General features: G+C 44.6%; 1 protein-coding gene across 1 annotated transcript in view; it reads left to right on the top strand.

The window, feature by feature from the left end:
- The first annotated feature begins 4,541 nt into the window (after positions 1–4,541).
- Brinp2 (BMP/retinoic acid inducible neural specific 2) overlaps positions 4,542–18,339 on the top strand; it is a 98,034-nt gene continuing 84,236 nt past the window's right edge. The window contains exon 1 of the mRNA XM_021654244.2: positions 4,542–5,364. The gene's annotated coding sequence lies outside the window, so the exon portion shown is untranslated. The remainder of the gene's footprint in view (positions 5,365–18,339) is intronic.

Raw genomic sequence — 18,339 nt, 5'->3', positions numbered from 1 at the left:
AACATACCTGTTCATTGCTGATTTAAACACCAGCAGGAAGGCTATGCTCAGTTCCTACTGTAGAAATGGAACTCACCACCTTCTCAAACAGGACTGCAGCTTTGAAACAATTGCTGTCCCAATTTACCTGTTGTAACTCATTGGGAGATGTAAGATTTGAAATATATATATATATATATATATATATATGTATGTATATGTTCCATAAATTTCACAAAATTAATCTAACAGAATAGTTAAATCTAGTTGAACCAGCCATGTTTAAGGTCACATTTAAGAAATAAGAGGAAAGAAAAAGGATTGATGAATTGGTGTAAGTTTTGTTTTTAAGCCGGCATACCTGAAAATTTATGCATAGCTATATTACCATGTTATCATAGCAAACTACTGAAAAATGATGCATCAGGCAATGGCCTTCCCAGCCATCTTCACTGCTCCTGTAAGAGTGATGAAGGATGTAAAGACGTCAGGAACTCTTCTCCTCTTCTCTAGCGCAGGGAAAAGCATGATACATAGATAGGCAAGGTGATCTTTCATGGAATAAAGTAAAGCCAGGAAATGAAAGTAGCCCTGGAATGTGAGAAATGGAGTGTAACTATCAGATAATCTCTTAGCAGAATGGCTTGTTTAACAAAATGAAAAAAACTAAGACCAATGAAGTAGTCAGGTGCTTGATGAGATCAGCTACAAAGAGCACGTGCAACTAAAAGCATAAATAGTATTTCATAGATGACAGCAATTCATTCAGCAACTACTGAGCACCCATTATTTTCTGGGCATCCATCAGAGCATAGATAGAAAGAATATTCCTCCTATTTTTTGAATAGTAATGTAACCTACTATAATTTTTAAGTCTTCCTGATTTTAAAAAGATCAAGTATTAGAAAGCGCAGTGAAACACTGTAGGGGTGACTTCCTGTACATCACTATAGTACCTTCCTAAAAAATTATAGTTGAGAGTGTTAGGTATCAACATCTTGAATTTCTATATGATGGCAAGTTCCACAGAAGAGTTTAACAATGGAGGCTTTGGGGACAATAATGTATTTCGCCAAGACGCATACTGGGTGTCCATACACATGGATGTAATCTCACATGGTTTACTTCTCAGGAGTTAAGTACCTAGAGATGAGAATAGAAATTTCAGTCCACAGAAACCAGACAGCATCTCCTCAGTGATGCTTTTACATTGAGGTGGGAGGGAGATGCGGTGTGTCTCAGCCATCATTCATGCAGAAAGGCAAGGTGCTGTAGCAAAGCTATATGTGTGTGTTTCAAAGCTTGCACTTGCACTCTCCTATGGAGGGTAATTTGAACCTCATCCATCTGTAGTTTCTCATGAATAGAATAAGCTCAGTTGTCTCTATCTACATCCTATGCCACAGGGAGCATACGTGTAAGTATTCACAGTATTTAAAACTGTGCAATACCAAGTTTTGTTAGTTGAAAGCCTGACTTTTCCCCTGGGGTTCACTGTTCTATATTTAAATGTCAGTGGCCTCTTTTCTTGATTCTTTTAATACCTTTTTGATTGCTTTCCTTATCAACCAACTCTGGACCCAAGGACCTAAGTGCCAGTATTCATGAACTCTTGCTCTCTCCCTTCCGTTTGAGCTTTCTATGTGTTTCTGTGGCTTGGAAATTTAAAGGCTGTTTTAAAAAATTGTTCCCCTAGGTTGTTCACTGTTCAGTATCTCATTTTCTGAATACTACCGAAAATATGTGTTTGCACACAAACACAAAGGAAAACAAAGTCTATTTGCTATTTTCACTCCTCTTATGTCCTTCTGTTTACCTGAAATACAGTGTTCTTCATTCCTCAGGTTGTCCAAACTCTTCAGAGAAACCTCCAGCCTCATCTCGGAAGTGAGAAATTCCATCACTCCTTGTTCTCATAGCTCCATTCCATTCACTGAGTGCACACATGTACACACACACACACACACTTAAATACATATTCAATGCAGACACTGAATACAGTGTCTTGTAGTCAGTGCTTTCGTCTGAGGTATATAAAAAATATTAGTACATTAATAATAGCGATGCATAATTGATATGGGGTTCATGAGAAAGAAATGCGTGCAAAGGCTTTCACACATTCAGACAGTTAGTTGTTGTTCAATGCTGACAATTCTCACCATCGTCATGTTACATTATCTAACTGTTTCAGACAAAAGTAAACCTTTGAATCATTGCCACACAAACTTCTCCACTGTTGGTGTAAAAGTAAATTTAGTGATTTATATTTCTTGATCTTCACCCAGAAAAAAAAAAATGACTGTATATGTGCAGCATGGGAGCATTCTCAACTGGTTTACTACTAATGATAGATTAATGTATGGACCCAACTCAGATAATGATCAGCGTCATGTCTCCAAGGCATGATAATAAGTGACAGAAATAAGATGCTGGACACTGTACCCCCTAATGTTCCACCTCTGAGAAATTTAAGAGCAAGTCATATTCTTTGGGAATGGCTAGTAGAACAGTAGTTCTCTGTGGGTGTGTACAAGACTTTGACTAAGAAGGATCAAGTGTTTGCTTCTAGTTACGTCAGAGATGATGTGAACAGTGCTTACTTACATCAATGCATACACATTCATCAGATGCACGTTTGTGAAGTTTTTAATGTGTGTTTTTCCTTATTAAAATGTCATGGGTGATTTAAAATACAACAGAAGGAAACACAGCCAAGTTTCTTTATTTTCATGTGATCAACTCTCCCTCCCATTGAAAAATTCTGGAACATTTTTTTTCCCATTGACATGAGTTAGAGATGTTCTACCATTCATCCACTTTCTCACTTCCTCAAGTTATTTCACAAGAACCTTGACCTCCAACGTGTTTTCACTTGGGCCAGGTTCAGCGGTCCTCTTTCTCTCGGGATCTCAGAAACAACGCAGTCTACGGCAGGGAAGCGGTTAAATTTTCAGAGTTTTAGCTAGATTTCTTTAATTGTAGTTGAAGGTCTGGGGACTCCATGGGACTGCCATTCTCTGGCATGTTTTAGAGCTGAGACACCTGCAGCATGCAGAAGGAATAACGTGGGTAAGATGCAGAAGAGGAAACAAGCGGAAGATAGAAATGGTGGGAATGAGGCTTTGTAGGTAAAATGCAGTTTCTCAGCTTTCCTCTCTCATTCTGAACATCTGGCGTCTGACGGGGCACCTTTTTGCTAGCCCAGATATATACTACTTTTGCATACATTAAACCTCTGTACTCTGTACTTTGTCTAATTCTTTACAAAATGATGTCTTATGTTGCTCTCAACTCTTAGAAACTGAATCGAGACACTTCTCTCCTTTTCTGACTATTCTCTCTATATCCCCTCATCACATGACTTAATCGAATCCCCTTCCACAGCCCCTTGCCAGTTTCAACCTCCAGATCTTCTGCTGAAGTGGATTTTTCTTCAACAATGACTCTTCCCTGCTCTTGCCAAAATTTAGTGTAGCTCACCAGTTAGTAGGATGTATGTCAGCTTCACACATTTATTAGAACATCAAAAATATATTATTCACACCCTCCAATTAAAAGTTAATTTTTTATCCCTCATTATTTCCTTCTTTCTCTTCCTTTCTCTCTCGCTCACCAGCCCCCACCCCACTTCCCTCTAGATTCACAGGCTCAGCAAACAGCACCTGCTTCATAGAAACAAGGCTGGTCCTGTTCTCCTTTCTCTAGTTTTCCTTTAAAAACCGAGTCCCTCTTCCTGACAGCCACTGGAGTGAAAGGAGACACACAGAAGGAAAACATCACAGGCAAAACAATTCTCTTTTTTTTCTTTGGATGCAGGCCATTTCAAGCGTCTCCCCAGAATCCCCAAGTTTTTCTCTTTGCTGCTGTCCTAACAGTTCCGGTATGGGGGCATGAGGTGTCTCAATTTAGCTGTCCAGAGATTCTAAGTCTCTCTGCCTAGCCATCTTACCGAACTGTGTGGTCCTTTGCCTCCCTCTTTTCCATGTTATTTCTGGTGTGTGTGTGTGTGTGTGTGTGTGTGTGTGTGTGTGTGTGTGTGTGTGTGTGTGTGTGTGTATACGATGTTTCTCACTTGGGGGCTCACTTCTAATTAAGTAATTCAGAAAGCTTAAAAAACACAGAACAACCAAATGAAACCTCAAATTAGAAGGAAAATGTCTCAAATGGGTCCCCATCTCTGGGAGTTCTGGTTAAGCAAGCAAACAAAATGGGCTGGGACAAATGATGATTGTAACTCAGAAGATTGAAGAAAATGTAATTAGTTTCCTGTCTACTTCTTGTTTCTCAGCCTCTGACACTCTCCAACCCTCACTCCCAACCCCACACGCAGCCGCGCATTTATCCAATGCTCCCTTATCCTCGCTGGGAGGTGGGGGGCTAGGGTGAGGGGGGAGTCGCTGCTGCAAAGCTGGGAGGGTTAACAGAGCTGGTACCCCCAGTCTGCCAGCTACCCAAAGGAGATTGCCGGTAGGCCTCAGAACCCGCCCCCTCCCAGGCTGCCCAGCCAATGGGCGCCTGTGGGGAGTGTGGCGCAGGGTCCTATTGGCTGCCAACCTACGTGCATAAGAAAGAACGAGAGAGGCAGGCAGGGCAGCATTGTTATCTTAAGACACTCATCTGGTGTCTGAGTCTGCAGGTGACTCTGGTTAGGTACGGATCGGGAAGTCGGAGTAGGGACGCGCCGAGCTGCAGTCCTAGGATGGAATCCGCCAGCCTGCCGAGCGACTAGCGGCTCGTCCCGCAGCGCCTCCGCTGAGCTCGGCGGCTTCGGGAGGACTTGGGAAATGCACCTGCCGCGCGCTCCGAGGACACCCGCGGGTCCTCAGGCAGCCAAGGGAGCCCAGACGCTGGAGGAACCGTTTCTGCCCATGTGCAAGCCTCAGATTTCGGATGTCAGGGCTGGTGAGTGTCATTAGAGTTGGAGGGGGAAAAAGAAAAAAAAAAGGCAAGATCTCGCGTTTCATCTCGGTCGAGGGACAGGGGACTCCTCAGTTGGCTTCCCACTTTCCTCACCTCTCCCACGCCGCGTGCGACCCTGGCTTGCTCCGATCCCACTTCACAGATGCTGTGGGTGCCTGGGATGCTCGCTGCTCCGCGGTAAGGCAGCAGGCAAGTGGTCTAACCGCCGCGGCGGCAGCGGCAACTGCAAAGCCCAGAGCTGGGGAATTTGAAAAAAGACATCCGTTCCCTCTCACAAGCTGAGGGGGAGGCATTCGCAATTCCCCAAAGGAGAAAGAGCCACAAGAAATCATGAAGTAAAAACTTTGGAAGGCTGCCACTGGAGATGTTGCACAAAAATCGGGCGTCTTTTAGGAGTATCCTCGCGGTCCTTGGTGGTTTGGGGAGCAGCTGATACAGCAAGAAGGGCTCTTGCAAGGATTCAAGGTAACCGTACAGGGGATCTGTATCCCCTGGGTTTTCTGTACCCCCTTTTCATTGTAATTGTGATGAGTCCTCATTCAGTCCTCTCCTCTGGTGCCTGGCAATTGCAAGCGAGAGGCATAATTCCCACTCCATCCCTCAGTTTCTGTCAGATGGAGCTTAGCAGTGGACTTTCCGTTTGAGCTGACTCCGGTGTTGCCTCCTGGTGTTGCATGGCTGTCACGGAGCTCGGGCACTCTGCCTGACCTATATTGGTTTTTGCCTGGTTTAAGTCCTCAAAGTTAGTGCAACTCCCATTGGCTTTGGAAAATTCACTCGGGCTCCATAATTGCAGAGGATGACGAGGACTTTTGCTTGCCTCGCTGATGCTGGACAGAACTGCACGAGGCTCACCGTGTTTGGGGAGGACCCCAAAGACCTGGTATTGTACTGTGCAATACAACTGTATTCATATGTTCATAAACCCCTGTAGCATGCTTTAGAGGCCAGTCTGTTTCTTCCATGAACATGTAAGCAGGGGTGGGGGGAAATAATTCCTAAGAGTGAATCCCTCATTCTCCTTTGGGTGCTAGAACAGAAGCCCCAGATGATTGGGTCAATCCTGGTAGTGTCCTGGAGACACTAAGGGGAGGGGAGGATTGTCGCTGTGATGAAGGGAAGGGTCTCCTGATACCATATATCAGATTGGTCTTCCTGTTCACACACAGGCGTGTGTGTGTGTGTGTGTGTGTGTGTGTGTGTGTGTGTGTGTTCACAGCTGTATGCAGGAAGCTGGCTGCTCCCAGGAACGCTGAGCATCTGTGCATAGCCCCTGCCCAGGATGCGTGGAGTGTCCCTGCCCAGTAGGAGGATGAACTTGTGCACTCCTCTTCCAGCCCAGAGGAGTTCTCTTTTCACCAAGCAGTCCTTCTGCGTGGCACATATTTATCCGGGGCATATAGATGTAAGCCAAAGATTAACTAACCATCAGCTGGATGCACTGTCAGGTGACTGAGAAGGCCTCTCTGTAAAGAGGTGTATGTGTGCTTTCCCCTGTCCTGGGAGCGGGTTGCCCTGAGCAGGAACAAACGTGCTAAGAGAATCTCAGTTATAAAATCAGATCTGGGTATGTGAGCATAGGCCAATAAGAAGAATTAAACGCATGCCGTGAGTCAAGTATTTCTCCCCAGGTCTTCCCTAGACATGTGCATATTGATACCTTTCCTTTCCTCACCCCCTGTCCATGCTCCTAGAACATACGTGATGCCCGTATTAACCAGGCAGCTAAAGGATTCTACTAAATCCCCTGGGGGGCAGTCTGATGACATCAGGGAAGAGCTAAGTGATGGTGGAATCTGTGGGGCTTTTTTCCCCCTCTTGATTTCTCACAGTTGTGGGCATGTTTTTTGTTTATGACATGACTCTCTGGAATTTCTTCTCACCTGGAATGAGTTGCTGTGTAGCTTTGAGAGGATGACCAAGCAATGCTGCCACAGTGATCCTAGCTTACCAGTACCAGAGCTGCTACCTACTCTGGGAAAAGATGCATGCTTTGCTCCTGTGAGGAAGGATATAATCTGAAAAGATGCAGAGCAAGGGTGCTGTGTTTGAGGATAAGAGAGCAGACATCTGACCAGAATCTTTGCTGCTGGAAACCAGCTGGCTTTAAGGGGTTTGACAGCTGGGCTGCAGCCTTGGGGAAGCCAGAAGCATTCTTGACTCTTACTTCTCTCTCCTCACCAAAAAAAAAAATTGGAGTTGGCTCTCCTCTCCCAGAACGGAGTGGTGGTATGTGCTACAGTGTGGAAACAAGAAGGAGTGAGGAGAGAAAATCTTGGGAGGACAGAAGGACCCTATCCTCCTTGTGTTGGCCTGGTTTTGAGGAGGGGGAACTCCTCCTCTCCTTGGACATCAACATCTCCTTCTGAGTGTTCCCATCTGGCCTCCCTACAGGTTGTTTACTGAGAAAAGCCAGAGGGCACAGAACCTCCCTGCGTCATCAGCTCCTCCTGATCCCCTTCCCCAAGGTACAGGCTAGCACCTGGGGAACACCACTTAAGAGAGTGCTCCAGGATCCCTCTCCACTCACAAACAAGAGGTAACCTGAAGGGACTGGAGACCTTGTGTGGGCACATTCTGCTGATTGGAATGTTCCATCTTCAGGCTCCTGGCTAGTGTTTAAGCAAACACAGTGTGGTGTTATTTCTGGAAATTCAATTATTTCCCCTAAATAATAAGTCCTTGCATACATTTTGTAAAGGCATCCTTTCCCGAAGAGCTGGGAGCACGTATACAGAGGCCCTCTAAGTGAACCTCACATGCCTTATTGTCTCATTTGCCTTTGGTTACCCTAAGATGTAGAGCTGGAATGATTTCAGCCTTTTTCTTGGAAAGGGCAGCAAAGAGCACCCAGGAGGATCTCTGTCTCACCCGGGACACACATCAATAGGGGAAGTCATGGATGGGGGTCTGGGTCTTATTTGCTCCTTCATTAACCTCAGCCCCATGGGCTTCTTCTAAGGCATAGTTTCATCTCAATGACTGTGATGTGATTTGGTGGCTTTATACTTTACAAGGCTGGGAGGCTGTGGTGTGATCTGGGGCTCCTCCTCTGTCAGTATGTCAGATTAGTGAGGAATAAAACCTCAGGAAACTTTGTCCTTGGCAATTTTGGAGTCTACTTGGGAGAATGGGCCAATGCCTGGGCAAAGGTAAATGATGATGTAAGTTCTCAACAGAAGTTCAATGCAAGAGAAGTCAAAAGGCTGACATTATTAACCAGGCATTGATCTTTACTAATAATAAGAGCTATCTTTATATCAAGGAAGGAGAATTAGAATTGAGCTATGAGAGTTGGGGTGGAAAACTAGTGGGTAGGCAGAGAGGGGATAAAGTGTTCCAGCTGATGGAGTCACTTGCTGAGCACAGGTGACAAGCTAGAAACATCATGGTTTGCACGGTTCTTTGGGGCTACCTCTCCTCTTGCAATCTAGAAATCCTACATGTCTGGGTTAATTACATTAAACATGTATGGCCTATCAGAAGTTGGCCTAGGACCCCAGACAGTGGGCTTTAAAATACTGGCCATCTCATTAGGCATTGAAAATGTTACCTAGACATCTACCCACTCTCAGGTCTAATCCACATACAATGGAGAAAGCATTACTCAAGGTCAGAGAACCCCTCAACTTTATATCCAAAAATCTGAATAAGGATATTGGGGAAAGCAGGCAAATTTCAAGAGAGCACCAGAAAAATCTTCTTGTGTTTTAGAATCAGAATCACTTAAGAGGGAGCTTTGATTTTCTCCATTTCCTATTTCTCCACCCAAATGTTCCTCTTGGGGTTTACTTGGAGCCGGCAAAATGCCAAAGCCCTTAGGCATTTAGCATTGAGCAGAAGATTTTCAATCTTAAGATTCTTGAGCATGCCCATGTACATAACCTCTTGTCTCCTCTTCTCTTTCCCTTTTAATAAAACATATGCTGTAGCAGTCACAAAGGAGGAGACCACAAAAAAAGCAGGAGGGGGTGGGGAGTGGTACTGCCTGCAGCTGTACCATGAGGCACTGTGATTGCTCAGCAGAGCAGAGAAGGGGAGAGGCATAGTGTCAGCCCGGGCAGCACCAAGGGAAGTCGAAGGGCTGCTGCTGTCTACCAGGGAGAGAAAAGATCAAGAACAGCATAGGCCCTGTGAGAGGACCAGCTGCTCGGCAGTCTTGGTCTTCACTTGGTTTGAAGCACCATGCAGGCTGCGTGTCACTGCGAGAATGGCTCCACTGCTATAATACAGAAAGCTCCCACTGGGCATGAGTGGAGAATGACTCGCCCCTGTCTTCTGTGAGGTCTGGAGGAAATTCCCTGGGAGACCCACTCTCTTCTTGTACTTTGGCCCAGGAGTGCAATCTAGCAACCAGATCTTAATAGACATTAACTCTCTCTTGAACATTCTTCCTTTAACTCTACCGTCACCCATGTTTCTGCTGGAGCCTGAGCTAATGACCATTAGCTGGGCTGTGGGTGGGGCATCTTCTCTCTTCACTCTTCGGAAACATACACTGCCGCGTTGGGGTTGAGTCAGAATTCCAGGCACATGATGTGCCATTCATAGTTTTAGAGGCAACCCTGTTCGATTTGGGAAGGAAGTGTCGGAAGGCTCAGTTATGAAGGCCGCAGTGGGCTAGCCTTCTGTGAACATACTGTTGCAGGTTGGACCTCTTTGAATTATCACTCTGCTAAGCAGAGAAAACTAGAACACCATCACCATGACCTACTGTCTCCAATGGCTGATCCAGACCCATCAATTATTTTTCTGAAATTGGCTTGCAATGCTAAAATACCTGGGATGCTGGCCTGGGTAAAATGAGGAACAATTACACGCACACATCTACCTAAAAACTCCATGGGCACAGGAGCCCTTGACATGTGTGCTGGGACTGAAAAGCACACCTTGGACTGTAAATATTTCCTTTTTCAAAAGTCATATAAGATACTGGGTATGTGGCTCAGTGGATATGGTGCTTGCCTAGCATGCTCAAAGCCCTGGGTTTGTCCCTAGAACCACATAAACCATGCATGGAGGCACATGCCTGTTAATCCTAGTACTTAGGTGATGGAGGCAGGAGGATCGAAAGTTCAAGGTCATCCTCAACTATATAGAGAGTAGGCAGCCTGCATGCAATATAGAAGAACCTGTTTCAAAGGACAAAACACCCCACATGCACAAACAAAAGCAATGCAAAAATATTACTATTTTTACACTGATCTTAGATTAAGATGATATAATAGCTCAGATATGCTGCGTTCAACAAAACTCTGTTACTTTTGCTCATTTCCTTTTCATTTTTAATACAGGTAGCAGAAGTTACATTTACATCTGTAGTAGGCACTGCATTTCTTTTAGACAGGCCCTGCAGAGCAGTGGCAGGTTAATGGGGAGAAAGGGCAGAGCTTGAGACAGGAGGAGCCAGAGACATAAAAAGAAAGAGAACATGGAGAGAGAGGTCAAGAGCAGCCCAGAGGGAGCCTCTGGGTATGGTTTTCTGAAATTTAAAAGCAAGGAACACAAATAGCTTACATGGCCTATATGTTTTAGAGGAAGAACCTAGCTGACAGTGACTCAGCCTACTGGAAGCTTTTTTGAATCAATGGAAGCTCTTAGCTCAGGAGCCCAGCGTGAGAGCTCTCCTGGTTTTATCCTACTGTTTGTTTGCTTGCTTACTTGCTTTAAGTGGTGATAGTGAAAATAAGTAAGTGTGTTGTTTTAAACAAAATCTCAGATCGTTTGATTTTACCAATAAATACTTGGGGTCAGATGCTGGGTGAAAACCTGCTAACTCAGAGAGACAGAGAAAGTACCCCCAGCTGACCTTCCTCCTCAGTTGACTCCCCTACCCCCCGAAAAAAAGGAAGTTCTCTCCAGGCCATCTCAAAAATCTCTCAAACTGAATGCCACTCCTGTCTACTTCCTATTGTCTATCTGTCCTCCTGACTTCCTTTTACTCTTTGATTTTTTTTTTCTATAATCACTTTCTGTCAACTGATTTGCTTGCTCCACCTCTTGACTTGTGGGTGACTTTATTTAATCCTGTTTACAATAAGCAGACAACTCTTGGATTAAAGGTGTGTGCTAGGGCTGAGCCACACCACAACTAGAAACAGGTTTTTCCAGTAAACACCCCATCTCAGGGTTCACTGTGTTATCACAAATCCTGCAACAAAGTGAGGGATCTTCAGGGTGTTCTTCCAAAGTATGAAGACATACTTAGTTGCACCTCTGATTGTGCTTAATCTTCAAATCCCCTTCTTTCTTATCTCTACAACCATATGACCTCCCTTTCCATGAGGTTATTTTATTTTATTTTTCAAAACAGACATGTTTTAGTGTGGCGGGTGTGTCGGGGGGGAAGCCACCACTATATTTTAAAGTTTATTTACCAAACAATTAAAATGAGAAGACACAAGGATGCATTTTTATTTGTTAAATACAAATTGGAATACTATAACCCCTTCATCATTATTATGTTAGTATTTTTACTCACTGAGATGAGGTTTGGACATGCCTAGAGCTTCTCATACTAGTTTATACTTCTATCATTTGCAAAAATATTCTCCCAAGCTGTATTTCACTAGATTCACAAAACACTCCGAGGAGGCAACTGTTATCTCCTTCCTATGTTTTTCATGATCTAGCTCCAAATTACCTTATGACTACATTTTCAGATCATTCTCTTTATATGGTCTTTACTCAGTCTTGCTTGCAATTTTTAAACATGAACCGTGTGAAAGGGGTGTTACTACCTCTCACAGCCTTGTCTCAGCACCTATAAACACAATTGTGTTGCCTCTCTTGGAGGGTTGTTCTCCATGTGAAATAGAGCAGAGTACCAAATATAGCTCCAGGACATTCTAGACATTCAACAAATGTCATGCCCATTTCCTGCTGAAGATCTTCAGTTTGATACCCTCATGTTTTTTGGTATCCCAAACTAGACTCATAGTCATTTCTTTCCCCAGATTCCTGCTTCAGTAAATGACACAATCAGACCTCCAGGACATGATAAAGAAATGTGAAGCTGGGTTTAATGGAACACATCTGTAATCTTGGCACTTGGCAGGAGGAGGCAGAAGGGTCAATGAAAATTCAAGGCCAACTTCTTTTACACAGTGAGCTCTAGGCCAGCCAGCCAAGGCCAGATAGGTGCCTCATTCGGTAAGAGAGTTTGATTTGGAGGTTCGAGGACCTGAGTTCAAATCCCCAGCCCACATGTAAAACACAAACAGAAAAAAAAACCCAGAGTAGCTGGATGCATCTGTAAATGCAGTGTATGGAATGGAGAAAGGTAGATCTCAAGGGCTCACTAGCCAGCTTAGCCCATCTGAAATGACAAGTTTCTAGCTGAGAGAGATCCCTGTCTTAAGGCAAAAAGGCAGAGAGCAAGGCAGGGAGATACTGAACATTCTGCTCTTGCCTCTGCATGTGAACTTATGGGTCTCCATACTCACACACTTACATGTATCCATCACATACACACCTACCTTCAAAATACACACACACACACACACACACACACACACACGTGTGCATGTGTGCTTGCACGCACGTGTACGTGCAAACCAGAAAGGTAAATTATATCGGCCTCTTACTTCCCCTCACACTACTCCCCAACCCCTATCCAATCAATCAGCACCCCTGGAAAAGGTGTGGGCCTCTGGTGACTTTTGGAAGCCCTGTACTCCTTGTCACCTGTCCTGCCACTCTCTGAAGTCAGACTCTTATCCCTTCTTGCCTGGTCTTTTCCTGCATTTGATCTCCCTGTTTTCTCCCTCAAGGGCTAGCCAGGTTTGTTTCCTTCTTGCAGCCAGAGTGATCTTTCAAAATGGTAAATTTGATTATGCCTCTCCTCTCATTGAATGTCTCCTGTGGCTCCCCACAAGCATCAGAATGAAATCCAAATTTCTTAGCCTGACAGAGCTCCTTCGTGCGCTGGTCCAACAGCCTCTCTGTGTGGCCCTGACCCCCTCTCCTTCTCACTGCAGCCTGCAGCGGACCCCTCCCCCATGCTCTGGCCCTCAGCTGTGCCATGTGCTTTCTGGCAGTGCCAGCTGCTGCCCTACTCTCTGCTTCCTGGGGGTTACTGAGCCTCAAGATTCTGTAAATATTACCTCTTCTGTGAAGGCTTCTCTGAGACTCTGGGACAGAATTAATTGCCTCCTCCTTTAGACTCCTACACTTCTTGCTCAAATCTTCTCTCTCACTACATTTGCCACAACATAATGATTTGTTTATGTGACTTGGGCAATGGGGTTGAGATTGGGGTTCTAAGACACAGTTCTTAGGAAGTATTGAATACACAGAATATATTATTGAAAGGCAAATCCTATTATCCAGCACAAGAGAATGAGCAGAGGCTAACAGACACCAAAGCCTTGCTGTCTAGGCACTTCCATTCAGGCTGGGGATGAGGGTGGAGTGTGACACTATGGTTCCTATGGGCATTGCTGATAATGGCTAACATTTCATAGCACTTATGTGTCAGGCCCTGTACTGAACAATTTATTTTCATCGGCTCGTTTATTTATCATAGTGATCCCATACACTGAGTTCATCCTTTCCATCTTAAGATTAATTGGAATTTCAGAGAAATGAAAGAACTGAGGCTAGAAAGATGTCTCAGTGGTTAAGAATCGGTGCTGCTCTTCCACAGGACCCAAATTCAATTCCAGGTACCCATATTGGGCAGCTCAAAACCGCTTGTGTAACTCCAGCTCCAGGGGATCTAACACCATCTTCTGGCCTCTCTGAGCATCTGCATACATGGGAATGTGACACACATGTGCAAAGACAAACACCTAAATACACACAAATAAAAAATGCAAATAAATATGTTTAAAAGAAAGGGAAAACAGAAGTGAAACAACTAGTTCAAAGTCGCACAGGAAGTATGTCAGGGAGCTGGTATTTCACCAAGTTTAGGTCCTGAGTCCATAGGTTTTATAACAGTCTTCAGAAAAATAACCTACAGGCAAGTAAACAAATGAGACAATTTCAGCTAATGATAATGAAAAAGAAACAACAGGATATTGTAGAACTGTATGACCAAGGTAGTGTTCAGGGAAGGACTTTTACTGGAGGTAATATCTAATTTGAGGTATGACTTGTCCTGAGAAAGGTAGATAATGATGCATCTGGATTGAGGATAAGGATGAATCTGGGCATTGAAAGGGAACTAGGGTAACTGAGGTTTCTGTGGTTGCGGTCCAACCCTCACCCCGGAGGTACCACATTCAGTTTGTAACCTTGGAAAGTAATCAATAGTCCAGATGCTTCCAAGCCTCCCCTCCACCATCCCCACATCTCATACGGTGTCCAGCTTGCTGCTCTTGAAAAGGAGAGAAAGAGATGACACATGAACACACACACACACACACACACACCCCATGGCTTTGCTGAACCACTTTTACATTACTTCTCTCCCGTGAATGAAGTGTCACTCAGAACCTTAGTGATGTGACAGGCACAGCAAAGGCTGGAGACAACCCAGAGGTATGAGCAAAAGGGGAAAAGAAAATTATTTTTTAACAAGATGAAAAGTGAATCAGACTAGAGGGAGAAAAGGAAATTTGATCAAGGAGGGGCATGCAGAGGGAAAGGCTTATGAGATGTTGACAAATTGCTGGGTGGAAGCTTGGTCAAGATTTCAGTCTTCACATAACTTCCACACCTATATCTATGCATTGTTTTTCCTTCATGAATATTTTTATAAAAAAAGTTGAAGAAATGGTTTGAAGAGCAGATAAAACTTATTTGGAACAAGCTGATACATATTTAAGCTGCTCTTCAGAGTGATAAAAACTCGTACTAGGCTCATTTTTTGTTGTTGTTTTACTATCTCACTTAATTTCATTCTTATCCTACAAAGTTGGTGCCATTCCTATTTTACAGACTAAAGTCAAGGAAATTAAGTTCAAAAGATCTAACATTCAGACTCAGGTTCTAATTGCTCCAACAGGATTCCTGACTTAAACTATGGGAGGCTCTGAGAGCCATCAGGAGAGAAAAGACCAACGACTTCCGGGTCAGAGCAGCTTTAGTCCTGTGTTGGTCCCTGGCCAGCAGTGTGATATCAACTAGGTTATATAACATTTATGAGCTAGAGGATAGAGTACTTTTACACACACACACACACACACACACACACATACAAAGAACATCTCTCGAGGATTATAGACAAGGCTCGAAAAATATCTATAAAGTACTTGCCTCAAAATAGGCATTCGGAAAATGGTAGCTGCTGTTCATGTGGCTCCCAATATGAGCACTTGTGAGATGTTGGCAGCCGTAGAGGGCAAAGCTGGGCCTCAGGCACCGCCAAGAGCCGGTACTAAGTTCAGTCCTGCTGCTGGGGAAAGTGAATCAGGTATTTCCTAAGAATCATTACCAAGTGCTAGATCCCAAGCTATTGCTTTCTAGGCATTTTCTTCTGTAATCATGTGACAAAATCATCTAAAATGGGTTATTTTCTGTTTATGGATGAGGAAATGAAAGTTTCCAGAGATGAAATAACCCATTCAAGGCCTCCAAGCTTGGATGAGCCAGAGTTCACATTTGACCCTAAGTCTATCAGATGTAAAAGCCATTTGCTTAAACATGAGGCTTGGCGATGTATCATTTTCCTAGGTTGTATTCTGGAGAAAGGGTACCTCGGTGGTCAAGGCAAGAGGCTGTTCAAATATGTGAGCTGATGTTTCCTAAATGGGACAGAAGTGTTCTTAACCCTGACAGGATTCCTAGGAGCAGGCCACCAAAGGCTGATGTATAGTAAAAGACGACCCAAATGGGAACACTGGGAATGAAAAACCAGGCAAAACAAACCAAAACAGAAACCCAGGTAAAGTCCTGAAGAGCTTTTAACACAAAGTTTTCCAGGGCCCAGTCATTCAACACACAGTCTGAATATTTCAAGTGCCGCCATTTCTGAACACAGGTGTGTTCCCCTCCCCCCCTTTTTTTAATATTATTATTTCCAAAAGAGCAAGGCTTTCAAAGCAACATTAGAGATGTGTGTCCTCAGGCTTGGAGAAAATGTTTCCTGAACTACACAAGATTTTTAACCTTTTGAGAAAGCAGAGTACTTTCATTAATAAACCTTCATCTGAATCCTAATACATGTGGAAGGCTCTCTTTGGAGCAGGTCTAGGTGCCTGGAGCAAGACCATCCCATATGTCTTTCCTCAGTCAAGAGTTCTGCCCAAGACACCTTCTTGGAGCTGTAAAGTCTCCTCACTGAACACACTGAAAAGCATGTACTATAGAAATCCTTCAAAAAGCAAGACTTGCCATTTGTTTAAAATAATAGGTGATATATTAAAATTGATCATAAAATGTAAGACCTTTGCTAACTCAGACACATCTGTGACATTCGGTGAGATAGGACAAATTACTTTTGTCCCTTCTTCCCAGTGATTGAAAATGCATGAAATTCAATGTCTCCGAATAAACACCTGCTGTGCTCCAGGAACTGTAGAACACACTGACGATAATGCATGTGCGATCTCCTTCAATCACCCCCCACCGCCATGAAGTAAGCACGTCTCATTGTCCTCGGTTTTGAAAATGAGAAGACTCCAGAAAGGAGAATTGCTTCACACTGACCTGAGATCTCACCAGTTGGCGAATAATGGTGCTGGGAATTTTTGTTTGCTGGTTTTCAGACAGGGTCTCAGGGTGTCGTTCTGTCTGGCCTGACCTGTAACTTGTGGTGTAGTTACAGAGATCCTCCCAAGTCTTTGGTTCTCCAAGTGTTGAAGTTAACGGTATCCCCCGCCTGGCAGTGTTGGACAGTGGGTAGAGTGGACTAGAGCCGCTGACTTTGGTCACTAACTCCTAAGGCGTTTTTTATCGGATGGAAACAATATTAACTCGTCTTGAAGTTTCTTAATGGAGACCAACCTCCATCATCTGTGGGGTTGTACCTCACCTCTTTCTGATCCTCTAGCTCAGGGCAGCCTGTTCATCAGTTCCAGGCCCAGTGGCAGCAGTGGTTTGACGGCATGCAGGGTGCAGCATCCTGAGCTAGAAGTGGCCTGGCTGAGGGCACAGATTCCAGTTGAGTTACTGGAAGAGTGTGAGGTCCAGGCTCCAGAGAAGTCCTTGTAATCCCCTTGAGGTATAGGAACTTCGGTGGTGGATAAGGACTGCAGGAGTAGCTCATCTCTGCCTCCCCTTCACTGTATCTGCCCACTTAGCATACTATAAATATGTTGTCAGACAAGAAACGGGCGCAGGTGATGAGCAGCGTTCCTGTGGGTGATAGGTCCCCAGAGGCTTCCTGAACACAGTGCCTCTTCCGCAATTTTTGCCCTTTGGGATCTGAATCACAGAGTAAGGTCAGCATCTTCCTGAAGCCTCGAGGCTCTGGAGACCCCTAGAGGCAAAAGTCTGTGTTACACGTCCCCCCTCCCCCCACCACTCGCCCTCCAAGCACGGAAGGCTCTTGCCTAGAGATGGCTAGCCTTTCCTAAAAGCCTTACAGGAAGCACACTTCTGGCAAGCTCAGAAAGTATAGCCTGGCACACGGGTAAGCACGCCTGTGTGTGGGTGTAGAGGAGTGGGAAAGGCTGGTTACCTTTGTAGAAGCAATCCCGTCCAGAACTAAACTGGTTAGATCCGGTCCCTTCTCTGCCAGCCATGCTCTTTCGTGCCTGACAGCCAGCATCTCTCTGAGCCCCTGCAGCAACCCAGAGACTGCCCTTCTTGGCAACCCCCTACTACCTCCTTCAAGGCGATGCTTTCCCTAGGGCCCCTTCACACCTCTCAGCAACCTGATCAACTCATTTGTGCTCAAGTATTAATGACTAATAATGATTTAATGTGCTGCCTCCCAATTAACACTGAAGCATTTCAAAAGAGAAATTCGCAGATTTTTAACCCAAGTGAAAGACCCATGTTTTCCCCCTCCCCTTTTCAGAAGGATGGCAGGCCCCTCAGACTGTGCAAAGCAGACGGTTGCCTGGATAACAGCCACTCCTAGCAACATCTGAAGGCATTGCATAGGAGCTTGCATAGAATCTCCCAACAGTGTCCTTCTCCAATCCACAGTCCTTATCGATAACATCTGGGATACAAGGGCTGGCACAGCTGCCTCCCCGTGTCTCCAGAGCAAAAGCTAGATGCTTAAGGGTTTGCCTTCATTCATGGGAAAGGCCTTAGCCATAGAGCAAAGAGGTTCAGACTCTGACAGTCTCTGGGGCTGCTCATGTGGTCTTGCCCACTTACTTTACTGCACAAGCCTGAGCGCACACGACTATGAAATGGATGCAGCAAAATCCACAGCCCGCGATTGCTTGGGGCATGAAATATTACAGAATTATCACCTATAATGTCTAGTGTTTGAAGAGTGTGCTCACTCCGTGACAGTTCTGCTCCTAATCTTACTTTTATTTTTTTTTTTTTTTATTATTTTCCCCCCTATCTTGGGCTTCCACTGCAGCACAGCAT

This window comes from Meriones unguiculatus, chromosome 11, assembly GCF_030254825.1.
Source record: "Meriones unguiculatus strain TT.TT164.6M chromosome 11, Bangor_MerUng_6.1, whole genome shotgun sequence".
In the NCBI taxonomy this organism is placed as follows: Eukaryota; Metazoa; Chordata; class Mammalia; order Rodentia; family Muridae; genus Meriones; species Meriones unguiculatus.
The sequence above is the reverse complement of the archived record's forward strand: the minus strand, read 5'-3'. Positions and strand labels throughout refer to the sequence as shown.